Below are 20,183 nucleotides of genomic sequence, written 5' to 3'. Positions count from 1 at the left end.
GTACCTAAAAGGTAATAATCCTTTCTTGGAGTCCTGCGTCTTATACTAGACCAACATTTTGTCGATGTACGATGCCTAAGACAATGCTAGTCTTTTGTTCTTGCGATTTCGAACAATTTGGATCCAGGAACAAACTGAGCCTCTCCTAAATCTTTCATTTGGAATTGTGTCGCTAGCCAATGCTTAATGTCAGTTAGAAATCCCACATCATTTCTAATGAGTAGGATATCGTCAACGTACAACACCAGGAAAGCTACTGTAGAGTTGACTATCCTTTTATAAACACAAGGTTCATCAACATTCTGTTTAAAGCCATAAGATTTGATCGCAGTATCAAACTTTATGTTCCAGGATCGAGATGCTTGCTTCAACCCATAAATGGATCTTTTAAGCTTGCAAACCCTTTGCTCGTGATCCTGTTCAATGAACCCCTCTGGTTGAGCCATATAGATACTCTCTTCAAGATCGCCGTTTAGAAAAGCTGTCTTAACATCCATTTGCCAAATTTCATAATCATAAAATGTGGCAATAGACAAGAGTATTCTAATTGATTTAAGCATAGCAACAGGTGAGAAGGTTTCTTCATAGTCCACCCCCTCTCTTTGGGTATAACCCTTTGCTACTAGTCTTGCTTTAAAGGTCTGTACCTTACCGGTTTGGTCTCGTTTTCTCTTATAGATCCATTTGCAACCAATAGGTTTTACCCCATCTGGTTGATCTACAAGTTCCCAGACTGAATTGAAGTACATTGACTCCATTTCAAGATTCATGGCTTTAATCCACTGATCTCTATCAACATCATTCATTGCCTGTTTATAGGACAATGGATCCTCAACGCCATCATCAGGTATGATGACTTGAGTTTCTATCAAACCCAAGTAACGATCGGGTTGAGTTATAACCCTCCCACTACGTCGAGGCATTCTCAACTTTTGAGAAGGATGTGATTGACCAGAAGTGTCAGCTCCATCAACAACTCTGGTTGAACGACCAGCTTGATCAACAACTCTTGTTGTTTTATCAGTAACTTCTTTAGAAATCTCACTTAATACTAGTTTGCTACGAGGTTGATGATTTCTTACGTGATCTTCCTCTAAGAATGTAGCGTTCGTTGATACAAACACTCTATTTTCTTGAGGATCATAAAACAAACCACCTTTCGTCTCTTTGGGGTATCCTACGAATAGACATAATTTTGAACGACGTTCTAATTTCTTGGGATTTTGCAACAACACATGTGCTGGACATCCCCAAATTCTGAAGTGACGTAAACTACCTTTACGCCCTTTCCATAACTCATAAGGTGTTTCTGAAACACTCTTAGTAGGAACCATGTTCAAAATGTATGTAGCAGTCTCCACTGCATATCCCCAAAACGGATCGGGTAATTGAGCGAAACTCATCATGGACCGAACCATGTCCAATAGAGTTCTATTTCTCCTTTCTGATACACCATTTTGTTGAGGCACACCAGGGGCTGAGAGTTGAGACCTTATTCCATGTTCTATCATATAGTCCTGAAATCTTAAATCCATGTACTCTCCTCCTCGATCTGATCGAAGTGTTTTAATAGTTTTACCTAATAGATTCTCAACCTCAGTCTTATACTCTCTGAATTTTTCAAGAGCTTCCGACTTGTGATGCATTAGGTAAAGATAGCCATACCTTGAATAATCATCAATAAAACTGATGAAATATTCATACCCTCCTCGTGCTTTGACATTCATTGGACCACAGAGATCTGTATGCACGAGTTCTAAGGTTTCTTTGGCTCTATAGCCTTTTTCGCAAAATGATCGTTTAGTCATTTTACCCTCAAGACAAGACTCACATGGAGGTAAAGAATTGTCTTCTAACTTATTTAGAAGTCCTCTTTTAACCAATCTCTCAATCCTATTGAGATTAATGTGGCCTAGTCTTAAGTGCCAAAGATAGGTATTAGGAGAAATCTTTTGTCGCTTATTTTGAGTTTCAGCTGTTTTAAACATCTCAATATTTAAAATAGCTTTTGTTTTGCTCGGTTTTAACATATATAAGTTGTTTTCTAGTTTTGCAGAACAAATATGAATACCTCTTTTGCAAATGAACACTTCATTGATTTCAAAAGATACTTTATACAACTGTTCTAATAAACAAGAGATGGATATTAGATTTCTTTTCATTCCAGGAACAAAAAGTACATTATCTAATATAATGAATCTATCTCCAAAAAACAACTTTAAATTTCCTACTGATCTTGCTGAGACAACCTCTCCTGTTCCAACCCTGAGTGTTATCTCGCCGTCCGCAAGCATTCTCCAGGAGCTAGTTTCCTGGTAAAAAGAACAAATATGATTAGTCGCCCCTGAATCTAGTATCCAAGTTGAGTTGTCATACTCTACTAAACACATTTCTACAACGAGTAAATCATATTTACCTTGTTGTGTCTTTTCGGCTTTCTTCTCTGCAAGGTATTTTGGGCAGTTTCTCTTCCAGTGCCCGTTTTCGTTGCAATGGAAACATTTTCCTTTATCTACTTTTTGAACCTTGTTCTTGCGGTTAGTAGGAATCTTATTTTTCCCTTTTCCCTTCTTCTTCATCAAAACACTTTTAGAAGTTGAAGGTCCAGACTTATTTTTGGAGGACGATCCTCGTAGTAATTTCTTGGAGATAGCAACATTTGCTTCTCCTGTTTGTCCCTTGTTTGTTAAGAGGGACTGATAAGTCTGTAGCTCATTGAGAAGAGCAGTCAAGTTATATTCTATTTTGTTCATAACCACATTGGTGCGGAACTGGAAGAAGCTCTTCGGAAGAGACATCATGATAAAACTGACTTGACTCTTCTCATCAATGACAGCTTCATTTTCTTCTGCCACATTGAAATGGACCATCATGTCCAGGACATGTTCTCTAACTGAGGTCCCTTCTTTCATACGGCAGTTGTAAATGTATTTTATGGCTTCATGTCTAAGGGAGAAGGACGGTTGTCCAAACATCCCTTTTAGAGATTCCATAATCTCTTTAGCAGTACCCATAACATCGTGTTTCTTAGCCAAGACATCAGATATGCTGGCTAGAATGTACACTCGGGCTTTGTCATTTGCCTTTATCCATCTGTCATATGCATCCCGAGCTGTTCGGTTTGCATTTGAGTTTGGGTTTGGAGGACACTCCTCAGTTAAAACAAACTTTAAATCATCAATGACCAGTATTGTGTTTAGGTTTGATTTCCAAGTTGTGTAGTTGTCGCCGTTTAATTTCTCAGAAGCGAGTAATTGTACTATTGAGTTTGTCATGCTGTGATATAAAGAAAATTCTATTAGTGATTTTGACTTAATCCTGTTTAATCCAATCAGTTTTAGCAAATGTAATAATGTACCCAAATCATTATTAATTTGCAACGATACTTTAGTGAGTTAGAGCAACTGCTACCGAGGGGCAGTCAATCACTCATTCACTAAACCAAGACATTCTTGACTTAAACACTAATCCCAGAATAACTCTTGTTCCTATAGTGTTTTAGTTATCGCTATTTTGGTCAAGAATATACTAACTCTTAGTAATTCTTCGCAAGTGTGACCCACCAATTTCAGACCTCAGAAATCGGCCCCAACAACGCTATCGAATGAAAAGGCCAAAGTTGGGAATGGACCTAAGAAATCCTATCCATTTCTGGAGTTTGCGTTGTTCCGACTCCCATGTTACGACCCTCCGAATGGGTAGTTGCTCTAGGGCAACATGCAGGCGGAACATGGGAATCTCACGGTGCAACCTAGTGGTGGAGACCATAGGACGTGTTGACTTCCTTCTCCCACTTACTATAAATACTTTCTCAATTCCCCTTGTTATTGACTCATGCAAATACCTTCCGAATGGAGGACGCTCCCAGGGCGACACGAGGCCGAGCATGAATCTCACTGTGTGAATTTTACAGAGAGCGTGAAGAGAAAACGATGTATCTTATACACCATTTTCCTCCCACTAAGTATTTTATATGGTTGGGTATACTCATTACTTAAGTATATTCCGGCTAATTAAATATAACTTAAGTCTAGGTGATTTTTCTAAATCTTAAATCACTTAAGCATGCTCATAAAACTCGGCTAACTAAGCTCAAGTACTGGTCCGATCTCCAGGTAGTAGGTGTTCCGTAAACCGTCAACTTAAGTACCTTCAGCCTTAGACAAGATCGTGCCAGGTGAGCTTTCTCGTAACCGCAATTTTATAAGACATCGACCCCTTTTAACTGTTAAAATTGATCGTGCTCGGTTCTTAACCCTTAGTGAGCATGCACTTATCTTTATTATAGATTTTAACGTCTACCTCATTTTATGACGTTGAAAATAACCTATAACATGCTTTATATAACAATTTATATAATCATCCATTCCATGCAATAATATAACAATTTATATCTATCACTCATGGAACCCTAAGACATGCATACTATACATTATAACACTTATAACATACTTGGAATGCATGAAACATGCTTAGCCTATGGTGGGATTTTAAATCTATATGACATACTTTATGCATATACATTTTCTATTTAATTAAAACATACATTCATAATGCATAATTAATTAAACACACTAAAGTGGGTTGGTTTTGGCATTTTAAAGCAAGCAATTAACTAAATTATTACATTAATAACTAAAAATAACTTGAGCCGCTCCCGACGATCACGAACTGGACCAACCAACCCTTAAAAACGTTCAATCGGTCCCCAACGACAGAAAAAACACCCGAACCGCCTCTTCCATCCTCTTCGGTTCAGCTTGCTTATCTCTTCCATTTTCGATCAATTACAACCTAAAGTGGACTCTAATGACTTTATAAAAATTACAGACCTTTCTTCATTTATTAAAGCCCATACACCTTAGGCTTATTACAATAATTGTATCAAATGGAAGCATAAAAAAAATGCCAAAACCAAAACCATCCACTTTAGCAACCACAAATTTCATGCATGAAATGGTACCCACCATGATCAAATTAATGTAAATAAAGTGCCTAAAACTTGCTCTGATACCAATTGATGGTGTTAATATAACACATGCGGAAGCAATTTGGATCTTAGGCACTTTTAGAACATCAATTATTGTAAATGACTAGCATGTTCATAAGTATTAAAACTTAATGAGTTTAAATACTAACCTTTTGTAGTTCAAACTCCTTTTGCCTCACGAACCGATTTCGAACCACCACTAGTGTCTTCTCCACTATTCTCCGGCCTTAGAACGGGATTGTGGAATCCGGTGAGTGACTAAACTTGGGAGGGATTTTGTATACGTGAAAGAGAGTGCTTGTGAGAGGTTTTTCATCAAGATGAAGAATCCCTTCCAAGTATCATGATCACTCTATTTAAAGAGTCAAGTTTGCATGTTCATGCAAACTTGAGATCACCAAATCTTGACACTTAAAATTCCACTCAAATGTTTGGGATTATGTGGCAAGCATGCATGTTTGAGTTAACCAAATTTTGACACTCAAAATTCCACTCAAACTTGTGGGGTTTATTTGGCAAACATGCAAGTTTGGTTAAACCAAATTTTGACACCTCAAAATTCCACTAACATGATTTTTCCATTAGATGAAAGTCAACATTTTGACTTTCTTCATTTTAATTAGATGAAAGTCAACATTTTGACTTTCTTCATTTTAATTCAACAATTAATTTGAATAATGAATTTCAAATTAAAGTAACATTAAATAATTAATTAAACTATTTAATTAATATTTAATATTAATTCAAATGCCAATCCCAGTCAATTCCGACACATAATTGATTAAGATATTTAAATCTTATTTAAATATCTCAGATTCTCTCTTTTCGTTTATTTCGTAAATAAAATAAAATTGCGGTTAAATATATCGTATATATGTAACGCATATTCCCTAATTTGAATTCGAACACTTCGAACTCACTCGTCACACTGTTCTATGGTTTAGTCCGATATGAGCTAGCAGAGGGACCTAATGGACCTATAGATCATGGGCTCCAACGATTCAAGATTAACCGATTAAACTCATTAACCTGGTTAACCAACATTCGTTAACTACTAGGACACTCCACTATAGCCTAGTAGTTGCACTCCCCTCACTATAGATATATTTCTGTCCATCTGATATAACCATGATTAGTAAGTCGATCCTTCACAGGTTGTTCGTAACTAGAGCTGGGTCAATTTACCGTTTTACCCCTGAAGTTACTTCTTGTTCCTTATGTCTCACTGATCCTCTAATAAACAATTGGTTTGTGGTCCAACCAGTAAACCGAATCCCTCTCAGGCCAATGAGAGGGTGGGGCCCCTTGTTCAAGACCTGGAGTCAGTGCTTAAGGGAACTACCTTTCTTCTATCCCTAAAAGTGGGTAGGAGTGAATTCCGTCTTGCACCCCACGTCCCCAGCCATTCACCCAGTCTTACCCCTGAAATGGGAGGCCTGTTGAGTCGGCGAACTAGAGCCACTCTCACCCATGCAAATCTAAGGATAATTCCGAATAAACAGGAGTTCATGGTTAGCTCAGGATTAAAACCGAGTTACCTAGGTTATCGAATGAAAAGAAAATCAGTCTCAACAGTAAACGACATTATAAAGTGAGAGTGGTTTTCTTCATGGTCCGATCTTATGCAATACTCATTGCATAGGACGCCCCCACTCACATGTCTCCACATGTACAATTTAGTGATCACATTGTTTATATCATATACAAAAGTGGGCCGCATCCATAGTGTCCCCAGAATAAGGTACTCAGCCTTATCCTTATACTATAGATCATTTTGACTATATACTTGAACTTGATTCACTCTTATGTCTCTACATATAGTTCAAGTAGTCATACTATAGCCAGAGTGTTCTTAGTTTATTGGATTTAGATTAATGATCGTAAAGTTCACTTTATTCGATAACAATCTTTACTGAATAACAACAATAATAACTTTATTGAAAATAGAATATGTTTTTTGTTTACAAACTATTTGTTTTAGGACATAAAACCCAACATTAGCATCTAGTTGAGTAGATCAACAACTTACCATACAAGAACAATTAGTGGGCTCGCCAGCTCACTCCTAATCATGAATTCATTTACAAGGAGGGATAGAGGTCTCTATGGTGATGATAGATATAGGGGTCACTTCTCGCAAGTTGTACGGCCATGTGGGGACTAACAGTCAAGATAGTAGCTTCTATTAGTGAACCTATAATAGGAATATAGATCCGCAGTCATCCATAGTGGGCACCTAGGAGCTAGAGTACCAAGTTGTACCTTGAAGTACAATGCACCATATAAAGACCTTACTTGGGTACGACTAAGGGATCCAACTATCCCTTGATCGGAAACTCGTCTACAAGGGTGAAGCATTACATGAGGGTAGTAGCTTGGCAAGCACGGGGATCGCCCCCTCTCTTAGTTCAGACGTATTATTTGGTCTATTAGTGAGTCACCCTAATAGTTGACCAATATCAAGCGATATTTCTTATAATGTCCTAGCTGCTTAATAGTTGGGAGCCGTTAGTGGTCACACCTCACAAATACTTGACATTGGGATGAGTGACATGGCAGGAGGGTTAAACTAAGTAAGCAGCATGAAATTGGACAACTAAGTGTAGGAAATGGAATATTTAATGATTTGGCTCAATTGCATGTTTTTGGACTTCTATTATACTGAATTTAATGTTGGGACTCTAACATGATATGTTGAATGTACTTTGCTACATATGCAAGAAGGTTGGAAAACCTGATTAGGCCCTAATTTATACAGGCATGATGAAATGTTTCGTTCACCTCTCCAACCGATGTGGGATCTCACAATCCACCCCTCTTGGAGGCCAAGTGTCCTCACTAGCACGCTACTCAGCGTCTAGCTCTAATATCATTTGTAACAACCCAAGGCCATCGCTGGTAGATCTTGTTTTGTTTTGGCCCGTTACGCATCGTCATCAGTCTCACAGTTTTAAAACACATCTACTAGCGATTCGTTTCCACACCTTTATAAGAAATGCTTCATTCTCCTTAGCACGTGCGTGCACCCACCATCGCCTCGATCATGCCGCCCCACATGCGTTAAATGCAATTTGTGCGCATTGCATATCGGATGCGATCATACCAGCACTAATGCACCGGATCACATCAAAATCTGTAGTTAAGCGTGCTTGGGCGAGAGTAGTACTAATCTGGGTGACCACTTGGAAAGTACTCGTGTTGCGCCCCTTTTTTATTTCTTTTACTCGTTATTTCAATTTCTCCCCGTTCTTTTTTTACTTTCTTTACAAATGGCAACCGCCCCTGCTCGCATGCTCACGCCCATCACGTTTCTTCTCCCTGCCGGCCGTTTCGAGCACGTGCGTGCACCCACTGTCGCCATGATCATGTCGCCCCGCAAGTGTTAAATGAAATTTGTGCGCATTGCATGTCGGGTGCGATTATACCAGCACTAATGCATTGGATCCCATCAGAACTCTGCAATTATGTGCGCTTGGGCTAGGGTAGTACTAAGTTGGGTGACCACTTTGGGAAGTTCTCAATGGCAACTGCCCCCGCTCGCATGCTCACGCCCATCGCGTTTCTTCACCCTGACGTGTCCGCGCAGGTCCCATTGGCCATTCCGAGCACGTGCGTGCACCCACCGTCGCCTCGATCATGTCGCCCCGCATGCATTAAATGCAATTTGTGCATATTTCATGTCAAGTGTGATCATACCAGCACTAATGCACCGGATCCCATCAGAACTTTGCAGTTAAGTGTGCTTGGGCGAGAGTATTTCTAAGTTGGGTGATTTAATTTCTCCCCGTTCTTTTCTTTCTTTTTCTTTACAAATGACAATCACCCCCGCTCGCACGCTCACGCGCATCACGTTTCTTCTCTCCGACATGTCTGCAGGGGCCCCACCGTCGTTTCGAGCACATGCGTGCACCCACCGTCACCTCGATCATGTCGCCCGCATGTGTTAAATGCAATTTGTGCATATTGCAAGTTCAGTGTGATCATATCAACACTAATGCACGAGATCTCATAAGAACTCCGCAACTAAGCGTGCTTGGGCGAGAATAGTACTAAGTTGGGTGACCACTTGGTAAGTCCTCGTGTTGCACCCCCCACTCGCATGCTCACGCTCATCGCGTTTCTTCTCCCCGACGTGTCTATGTGGTCCCCGCCGACTATTTCGAGCATGTACGTGCACTCACCGTCGCCTCGATCATGCCTCCCCGTATGCGTTAAATGCAATTTGTGCGCATTGCATGTTGGGTGCGATCATACCAGCACTAATGCACCAGATCCCATCAGAACTCCGTAGTTATGCGTGCTTGGGTGAGAGTGGTGCACTCCTTTTTTATTTCTTTTACTCGTTATTTCAATTTCTCCCCGTTCTTTTCTTCCTTTCTTTACAAATGGCAACCGCCCCCGCTCGCATGCTCACGCTCATAGCATTTCTTCTCCCCGACGTGTCCGCGCGGGCCTCACCACCACAAACAATTGATCTTCTTCTTCATGATCGACCTCTTATATGCCCACCCCGCATGCGTTAAATGCAATTTGTGCGCATGGCATGTCGGGTGCNTGTATCTTCTTCTTTCACCTGACCTTTGACTTTGCAAATCACAGCTTCATATTCAAGTTGATTGCATTTGGAGCAGAAGGCGTCAGGTCTTCTCCAACACTTGTATGGTGGATGACCTTTCTTCTTACAATGGCGGCAAGGTGGATAGGATTTTTTTAGAGCCTCCTTTTGTCTTATGATAATTGGGAAATGAATCTCCCTTCGTCGATTGGTTTTTGAAAATTTTCTTATTTTTATACTTGTTGTCTTGATGTTTAACAGGTAAGATACCTTCAATCACCCCTTCTTGCCTCATAGACCTCTTTTGCTCTTGTACTTGTAAAGCATTCAAGAGCTCTGTAAGAGAAATCTTTGACAGGTCTTTGGTGTTCTCCAGAGTAGTAATAGTGGCTTCAAACTTCCCTGGAACAGTCACCAGCAGCTTTTCAACGATCCTAGAATCATTTGACACAGAACCAAGCAATCTCACCTATTGGCAATGCTTAGAAGTCTGTCAGAGTACTCTTTCACAGACTCTAACTTCTTCACCTTCTACAACTCGAAATCCCTATCAAATTCAGGACTTTTATTCCTTGAATCCTCTCATCTCCTTCATATTCAGCCTTGAGGTAATCCGAGATTTTCTTTGCTGTTTTGAGGGACATTATTCGTATGAAGATCATTTGAGATACCGCTGCAAATAGGCAAGTTTTTTCCTTTGATTTTCTTATCTTCTTTTCCTTTTGTGCTTTGATTTGTGCTACAGTAGGATTGGCTGGAAGTGGAGGGACCTCGTAATCCTCTTCTATTATTTCCCAAAGATCCAAAGCCTCCAGATAAGTCTCCATACGAACTGCCCACATTTGATAATTGTCTTCATCGAAGACTGGTGGTGCAACCGCTGACAAACTGGATTCTCCTCCCATTTTGATTTCACAGATCCCTTAAGAAGATGACTCTGATACCAATTTGTTAGTGTAAGAGTTAGTGATTGAATGGTTGATGAGAAGGTTGTATTATGAAGTTCAAGACGGCTTTCTATATATATAAAATACATATAGATATTTAGAAAATCTACCAAAAAATCTGTAGAAAATCAGGTAACAAACTAGTAAACAAATAAAAAACTAAATAAAATGAAAACTAAATCAACTCCTAACTATAAGGAGATTTAATCAAATACTAACTGACACCAATCTAAACAAACACGTGATCTTTAACAGAAACCACTACTAAGAAGAGCTGAGACACTTCTCCTGTATAATAAAGAAAAATAGTCCACATGTAAATTCATCATTTAGTCTGAATTCAGCAAGGCATGTTGTTATATAAAGTTTTAGATACATGTTTAAAAGTTCTCTGATTTCCCCATTATGCACATTCTTCTCTTCAGGAAAATAAAAGGTCTCCGACCTTCGGTTGGATGTATCCTTCCGATTTGGAGAGCCCTCTAACAAATTAGGCACATCCTCCACAAAGATAACATTTTCATGTGAAGCTCTAGGGGAATTTTGCAGATGAATATCTCCTCTATGTGTTGTACTCAAGAATTTGCGAGACCAATTAGTAGTGATGTTTTCCAACTGAGTTTCGTTTATATCTTCTTCAATGTTATTTTNAGGGGAATTTTGCAGATGAATATCTCCTCTATGTGTTGTACTCAAGAATTTGCGAGACCAATTAGTAGTGATGTTTTCCAACTGAGTTTCGTTTATATCTTCTTCAATGTTATTTTTCCATTCATCCCGTTGAGAGCCAGATGATGCTTGCCAATCATTTGGCTCAACTCCCATACCTAGTTCTTCATTCAGTTCCTCGTGAGAAGTAGATTCCAGCGGATCCTACATTTTCAAGATCATTGTCTTGAAAACTTCTTGAATGATTTGATAATACTCCCATATCATCATTTTCCTCACGGGTATCAATTTGCTGAATGGAAGATTCGACATCCAGTATGCTAGTATGATCCTCGACATAAATTTGAGGAAGTTCACGGTATAAAAAATTTGCAACAGTTTCTTGTAAAATTCTTCTCATACGTTGTCCTGAATCTCATCTCCATCGAGTTGATATCAGCTGTTTGGCTGGCTAAACCATTCTCTGCAACTTGTTCTTGTGTACTTTCTACCGCATGAAGAGATGCTTCCCTACCTTCAGCAGTAATTCCTTCTAAATAATATCTGACTCTACATAATAGCTTATTTCAATTAGACTGATGCTATAAGAGCCTGCGTTTTTACTTTCCACGTTAATTGGCCCAGAACGTCTAGGAAGATCATCTAGGACCTCAAAACTTCTTGTACGATTCAGGTCATTTAGAGAATCACCATCATCACTGTTATATGTGGTGTCAGAATGTCGGCTACTTGCTTGATCTTGAACAAAATTATCCAATCTAGAGAAGAATCTTTCCCTAATTCAAAGAAGTCAAAATATTATTGCTATCATCAAAAGGGATAGGCCATCATTATAGAATGGACAAGCAAGTCAAGTTGCCAGTGAACTTGAGTGAAAAACAATTGGCAAAAATTCAAGGTTGACACTGAAGGAAACAATACACGACTCTCCTTCTGAATCAAGGGAATTTGGGAATTTTTCTTCCTCAAACTTTTTGTAGTATCCAAATCCTGACCTTTTACACTTTCACAAACTCCAAAGTAGCTTACTATCGTTTAACTTTACAACATTTGGAAGCTCCCAATCAAAGAATGTTAGTCTTCCAAGCAGGTAGCAAGTTTTGGACCTAAGACTTCTTGGTTAAAGTTAATGACCCTTAATCACAATGCCTAGTGATCAAATTTGTGTTTTCTTGACTATAACTGGTAATGAATTCAAGTTCAACGAGGAAAACAAACAATGTCCATCAATGTTAACATTAATGTAGAAAAAGGTTAGTACAAAGGTTTGTTAAGCTCTAGGTTTAGTTTAACCAAATTAAGACACAGTAATCAGTGACCAGATAACTTTTGGATTGAGGATATACAATCGCACATGAAATTGATCACTATTTCTCATACCTCGGTAATTCAGAAAAATTTAGTTTCCTAATAATGTAATTAGCATTAAGGATGTCGTTAGACATTAGATATTCATCTTACATGCCAATGGTGATTGGAGTGGCATTGATAAGACACTCGTAGCAATTTACATGGCAGTAATTTGACACTAGTTGCCCATTCTTGAAGTTTCTCTTATCTACAAGCAATTTTCTAATGATATTCAGATGCGGCAGTATAGGTGTCCCAAAGTTTTTCTTGGATCTAAATATTCGACTCCAGAAGATATGTGGTCATTTGCTTGCATTTGTTTTGAGTTGGTCACTGGTGATGTTCTCTTTGATCTACACAGTGGTGACAACTATAAAAGGGATGAGGTACGTTCAGAGACTTTTTTTTTTTGTTTTTCTTTTTTTTTTATCAGTATGATCATTAATTCTTAACGTGTAACATTTGTTAATCGAGTCTCACCTCCCCTTGGGGAGCATTATTTCTACTCATAGTAGTAAAGTCTCACATTTTTAATCGTTTGAAAACCATGCTGAAAAGTTATTATTATTATTATTATTTTGTTATTGTTGTTTGTTTGAGTTCTCAATGAGTTATAATTTTATTCTTTGATATATTTCTTCTACTGTAATTGTAAGAGCGGCATAATGTTGAAGTTTACCTGATACTGAAATATTTGGTTGGTTGTTTTTTGTTTGGTTAACTGGTTGAGAAGGCTCAATTTAATTTCAACCATGTCATACACTATAATGCTAGGTGAATAATTTGAAAAGGCTGTGTGTTGGAAAATATAAAGAATTTTGCTTTTAACATGCCTTTCTTTTCGTTTTTTTTTTAACACAATGTGGCTATTATATCAGCTAATCATATTCCCCTTAGCTTATAGTATAGTGGTAGTATACATATTGTACTTGTTTCTTATTTTTTTTTTTTTAAATAACTATATGTATATCGTGTCGACATCACTGGTATACGTGTTTTGGGAACAACAAAACAAGACTTTACTATGAGTATCAGCTTATTACATGGACCTTCTCTTCTGGAAGTTGTAATTCCTACTATTTATTTTATTTTCAGGATCATTTCGCATTGATGGTGGAGCTTCTGGAGTGATGCCTCGCAAGGTAATGTTAACCTACTTATAAATACCATGTTGTCTTTATTTTATATATTTGAAAAATTTTCCCTTATTTATATTTTGCTGTTTCTTAAAATATCCAGCACAGATTACATTAGGTGGCCGCTATTCAAGGGACTACTTCAACAAATATGGTGAATTGATGCATATTCGTCAATTGCGCTTTTGGCCTTTTAATAAGGTGCTGACTGAGAAGTATGATTTCAGCGAGCAAGATGCTAATGACTTGGTTGACTTTCTTGTTCCTTTATTGGATTTTCACCTAAAAAGAGACCAAGAGCAGCACAATGTCTCAACCATCCGTAGTTGAGTTTTATCCCAAGAATTCTTCAATCTTCTTTATCAAACCCATCAAAATCAGCATGAAGATTAGGACTCTTCAACGAAAAGAAGCGAGAAGGACGAGAGAGAAGCTATGGAGATTGGAATGGGAAACATAGGTATTGATGGAACTTCGAAATCGACGTCATCGAAACAGACATAACTAAAAATGGCAACGTAAGCGATTTCAAGCTATTTTTCGTGCAGTATAATCGTGGTTTGTAGCTCAGATTTCCATCGGAGTTGGAAACATATTCATGAACCACATGGATTCAGTGTTGTCCTACATGCTATCCGAAGCAATCATCATCTTTTGCTTTGGTGAGGGTCGACCAGCATTCGTAGGCCCATCTCGAGCAACTTCAAACGGTGGATTGTTTTGACAGAGTGTGCATTCGAGTATGGTTTGCATATCTTTACAAACTACCAATATTTCCAGGTCTCTTGTATCACAACTTTCTGGATCAGAATTTCTTCCTAAAATCTTGAACAGATATAAAATATATTTTTGGTGCTAGATTCTTGTCATTTTGTTTATTGTAATGTTGGCCACTTTTCTATTTAAAAATGAATTTTTTTTTTTAGATATTAAAACTTTTCGGCCCAAAAGGGGATGGAAGATACCCGGCTCAATCAACAGAATGAGCATCTGGTCGAGTGCCGGAGAGACTGGGCAGCCGAGAAAATTTCAGGCCCATACAATTACGACGCTTCCCAATGATGGTGTTAATATAACACATGCGGAAGCAATTTGGATCTTAGGCACTTTTAGACATCAATTATAGTAAATAACTAGCATGTTCATAAGTATTAAAACTTGATGAGTTTGAATACTAACCATTTGTAGTTCAAACTTCCTTTTCCTCACGAACCGGTTTCGAACCACCACTAGTGTCTTCTCCACTATCCTCCAGCCTTAGAACGGGATTGTGGAATCCGGTGAGTGACTAAACTTGGAAGGGATTTTGTATATATGAAGAGAGTGTTTGTGAGAGTTTTTCTCAAGGTTTTTCACCAAGAAGAAGACATTCCATGTTCCACGATCACTCTATTTAAAGAGTCATGTTTGCATGTTCATGCAAATTTAAGATCACCAAATTTTGACACTCAAAATTCCACTCAAATGTTTGGGATTATGTGGCAAGCATGCATGTTTGAGTTAACAAATTTTGACACTCAAAATTTCACTCAAACTTGTGGGGTTTATTTGGGAAGCATCCAAGTTTGGTTAAAACAAATTTTTCCATTAAATGAAGTCAACATTTTTGACTTTCTTCATTTTAATTCAACAATTAATTTGAATAATCAAATTAAAGTAACATTAAATGATTAATTAAACTATTTAATTAATATTTAATATTGATTCAAATGCCAATCCCAATCAAGTCCGACACATAATTGATTAAGATATTTAAATCTTATTTAAATATCTTAGATTCTCTCTTTTTGTTTAATTCGTAAAAAAAACAAAAATGCGGTTAAATATATCGTATATATGTAGCGCATATTCCATAATTTGAATTCGAACACTTCGAACGCACTCGTCACACTGTTCTAAGATTTAGTCCGATGTGAGCTAGCAAGGGGACCTAATGGACCTACAAATCATGGGCTCTAACGATCCGAGATTAACCGGCTAAACTCATTAACCTTTTAACCAACATTCGTTAACTACTAGGACACTCCACTATAGCCTAGTAGTTGCACTCCCCTCACTATAGATATATTTCTGTCCATTTGATATAACCATGATTAGTAAGTCGATCCTTCACAGGTTGTTCGTAACTAGAGCTGGGTCAATTTACCGTTTTACCCCTGAAGTTACTTCTTGTTCCTTATGTCTCACTGATCCTCTAATAAACAATTGGTTTGTGGTCCAACCAGTAAACCGAATCCCTCTCAGGCCAATGAGAGGGTGGGGCCCCTTGTTCAAGACCTGGAGTCAGTGCTTAAGGGAACTACCTTTCTTCTATCCCTAAAAGTGGGTAGGAGTGAATTCCGTCTTGCACCCCACGTCCCCAGCCATTCACCCAGTCTTACCCCTGAAATGGGAGGCCTGTTGAGTCGGCGAACTAGAGCCACTCTCACCCATGCAAATCTAAGGATAATTCCGAATAAACAGGAGTTCATGGTTAGCTCAGGATTAAAACCGAGTTACCTAGGTTATCGAATGAAAAGAAAATTAGTCTGAACAGTAAACGACATTAGAAAGTGAGAGTGGTTTTCTTCATGGTCCGATCTTATGCAATACTCATTTCATAGGACGCCCCCACTCACATGTCTCCACATGTACAATTTAGCGATCACATTGTTTATATCATATACTAAAGTGGGCCGCATCCATAGTGTCACTAGAATAAGGTACTCAGTCTTATCCTTATACCATAGATCATTTTGACTATATACTTGAACTTGATTCACTCTTATGTCTCTACATATAGTTCAAGTAATCATACTATAGTCAGAGTGTTCTTAGTTTATTGGATTTAGATTAATGATCATAAAGTTCACTTTATTCAATAACAATCTTTACTGAATAAACAAAAATAATAACTTTATTGAAAATAGAATATGTTTTTGTTTACAAACTATGAGTTTTAGGACATAAAACCCAACATTTCTTAGATTTGCATGGGTGAGAGTGGCCCGAGTTCGCCGACTCAATAAGCCTCCCATTTTAGGAGTAAGACTGGGTGAATAGCTGGGGACATAGGGTGGAAGATGGAATTCACTCCTACCCGCTTTTAGGGATAGTAGAGAGGTTGTTCCCTTAAGTACTGACTCCAGGTCTTGAACAATGGGCTCCACCCTCTCATTGGCCCGAGAGGGATTCGGTTTGGTGGTTGGACCAGAAACCAATTGTTCATTAAAGGATGAGTGGACTTAAGGAACAAGACGTAACTTTAGGGGTAAAAACGGTAAATTGACCTAGCTTTGGTTACGAACAACCTGTGAAGGATCGACTTACTAATCATGGTTATATCAAATGGACAGGAATATATCTATAGTGAGGGGAGTGCAACTACTAGGCTATAGTGGAGTGTCCTAGTAGTTAACGAATGTTGGTTAAAAGGTTAATGAGTTTAGCCGGTTAATCTCGGATCGTTGGAGCCCATGATTTGTAGGTCCATTAGGTCCCCTTGCTAGCTCACATCGGACTAAACCTTAGAACAGTGTGACGAGTGAGTTTAAAGTGTTCGAACTCAAATTATGGAATATGCGTTAAATATATACCGCATTTTGATTTAATTACGAATTAAACAAAATGAGAGAATTGGAGATATTTAAATAAGATTTAAATATTTTAATTATGAATAGGGATTCAAAATCAATATATGAATGGATTGGGATGCATTTTTTTTAATGTTAAATATTAATTAAATTCTTTAATATTATTTTGATTTGAAATTAATTATTTAAATTAATTATTAAATTAAAATAAAGAAAGTCAAAATATCTCTTAGTGAAAAAATTCATATTTGAGTTGGTGGAATATTGAGTGTCAATATATGGTTTAACCAAACTTGCATGTTTGCCCCATTATTTTACAAATTTGAGTAAAATTTTCAGTATTAAAATTTGGTATAACCAAACTTGCATGTTTGTCGAATAAACCCCACAAATTTGAGTGGAACTTTGAGTATCAAAATTTTGTTAATTCAAACTTGTATGCTTGCGTGGAACATAATCCCAAATTTGAGTGGAATAAACCCCACAAATTTGAGTGGAATAAACTCCACAAATTTGAGTGGAACATAATCCCAAATTTGAGTGGAATTTTAAGTGGCAAAATTTGGTAATCTCAAATTTACATGAACGTGCAAATATCACTCTATATATAGGGTAATCAAGGTGCATGTAAAGTCTTCTCGAAAAACTTTGAGAAATTCTCTCAAAACTCTATTTTTACGTATATTAAATTCCTTTCAAATTTAGTCATTCATTGGATTCCACAATCCCGTTCTAAGGTCGGAGAATAGTAGGGAAGACACTAGTGGTGGTTCGAAACCGGTTCGTGAGGAAAAAGGAATTTAACCTACAAAAGGTTAGTATTCAAACACCATTGAGTTTTAATGCTTTTGAACATGCTAGCTAATTTATTATAATTGATGTACTTAGAGTGGCTAAGATCCAAATTGCTTCTGCATGTGTTAACAACACCATCATATCGACGCCTGCCAAGTCGCGCTCTGTCCCTTGTCGAGTCGTGCTCCGCCGCCCGCTGCCCTTTTTTCTCTTTTTCTTTTTCTTTTCTCTCTCCTGCAATCCACAATCCTTTTCCGATCCACCGTTTTTTGGTTTTCATATTTTTTGACCTAGAGCTCGGTTCGATATGGTTCTTCCGGTAAAGTTCTAGATCGTGTTGAGGGCTACGTCTTGGTATTTTTTTTCGTGATTTTAGCCTCAACATAGAATGAGATATGAGCCACAGAAGTTCGCTTACCGTCTCGGACGATTCTCGATTTTCTACCAAGTTTCTTCAAGAAGTCAGCTTCCCTAGATGAACGTATTAAAACATTAGGTCCCGATTCGTAAAGGTTAGTCTTGGGTCTGGAAAACATTCAAGAACTCACCTCAATTCTAGATGAAGTCTCGGCAACGGCTCCTCGATTTTCCCAAACCCTCTCCCAGTCTTCCCTTTTTTTTTTTTTTTTTTTTGTGGCCTCTAGGGTTCCACTTGGACCCCGTAGTAGGTGGAGGGGCAAAATGATACATTTGCCCTTCCATGGGCTTGGGCCGATTTATTTTTTTATTTTATTTTTTTAATTTTGGGATTAGACCACCACATCTGGATTTGAAACCACTACCTCCAAACGTTAAATATTTGTATTTAGGTGACAAGGAGACACTACCCATCATCATCTCAGCAACATTATCCTTGACCTAAGAGGATATGCTCCTAGGAACGTTAGAGAAGCACAAGGGGACAANGGATTTAGGTGACAAGGAGACACTACCCATCATCATCTCAGCAACATTATCCTTGACCTAAGAGGATATGCTCCTAGGAACGTTAGAGAAGCACAAGGGGACAATAGGTTGGACATTGATGGATATAAAAGAAATTATTCCTTCACTATGTATGCAGATTCAAATGGAGGGAGGTCAATTTAAATCCATTGATCAACCAAGACAATTAAATCAAATGATGAAAGAGGTTGTTACTACAAGAGATTATTAAGTGGTTAGATGTTGGAATAATATATCCAATTGTAAACCGCAGATAAGTCAGTCCTATTTAATGTGATCTTAAGAAATGAGGGATAGCAGTAATGACAAATGAAAACAATAAGTTGATCCTCACTAGAATAGTGAATGAATAAAGAGTCTGTGGATTACAAAAGATTGAACAAAACTACATTCAATGACCATTTTTCCCATTCATGGATCAAATGCTTGATAGACTTGTTAGAAAGTCACATGACTGCTTCTTAGATGGTTATTTGGGATACAACCAAATTATAATTAGTCTAGAAGATCAAGAGAAGACTACACTTATATGCCCATATGGAATTTTGGCCTTTAGAAGGATGTTCTTTGGACTATGTAATGCTCTAGGAAAATTTCAACGATGTATGATAACCATCTTTATAGACATGGTAGGAACATTCATGGAGATATTCATGGAGATATTCATGGATGACTTCTTGATTTCTGTAAAATCTTTTGAAACTTGTTTGGGAAATGTCACGACCCGATTTTCGAGGATTCGAAAAGCCGAGTCGTGACTAAAAAGATGAAATCGAAAACAAACAAAAAGGAATAAATAGTAAAGTAAAAGGTAAAAATGTCATTTAATTAAAACAAAATAGAGAAAAGTTTTGTTTCAAATTAATAAAAAAGAAATTACGAATACAAAATTAAAACCAAATATTTCCAACGGGAAATACAATTATTAAGAAAAAATACAAAAGACTCTAAAGACCGACAAGGGACTGACGCTCCAGAACGACCTCCTCTGTGACCGCACAGCTCTCCAACGCTCCTCCACCTCGACCGGCACCTGACAATAAGGCAGGTAGAAAAGAATGAGTATAAAAATTATACTCAGTAAGCCACCTACTTGTAGGCTCTCTTCGCATCTTAATTTACAGATTCCCACGGTTTCCTAACTCGGTTCTAGGACATCTGGTTCTAGTCTTAGTCCCTTGGGGCTTGCCCCTTGGGTTTCTCCGGTTTGTCGTCCTTTCATTA

At 37.9% G+C, this 20,183-nt stretch overlaps 2 pseudogenes; both read left to right on the top strand.

Annotated features, from left to right (window-relative positions):
• The first annotated feature begins 8,079 nt into the window (after positions 1 to 8,079).
• On the top strand, positions 8,080 to 8,197 carry LOC111782774 (annotated as a pseudogene).
• Positions 8,198 to 8,962: 765 nt separating this feature from the next.
• LOC111782806 lies at positions 8,963 to 9,081 on the top strand (annotated as a pseudogene).
• Positions 9,082 to 20,183: the final 11,102 nt, after the last annotated feature.

This window comes from Cucurbita pepo, chromosome LG01, assembly GCF_002806865.2.
Source record: "Cucurbita pepo subsp. pepo cultivar mu-cu-16 chromosome LG01, ASM280686v2, whole genome shotgun sequence".
NCBI lineage: Eukaryota > Viridiplantae > Streptophyta > Magnoliopsida > Cucurbitales > Cucurbitaceae > Cucurbita > Cucurbita pepo.
Note: the sequence above shows the minus strand (reverse complement) of the source record. Positions and strands in the feature narration are given on the sequence as shown.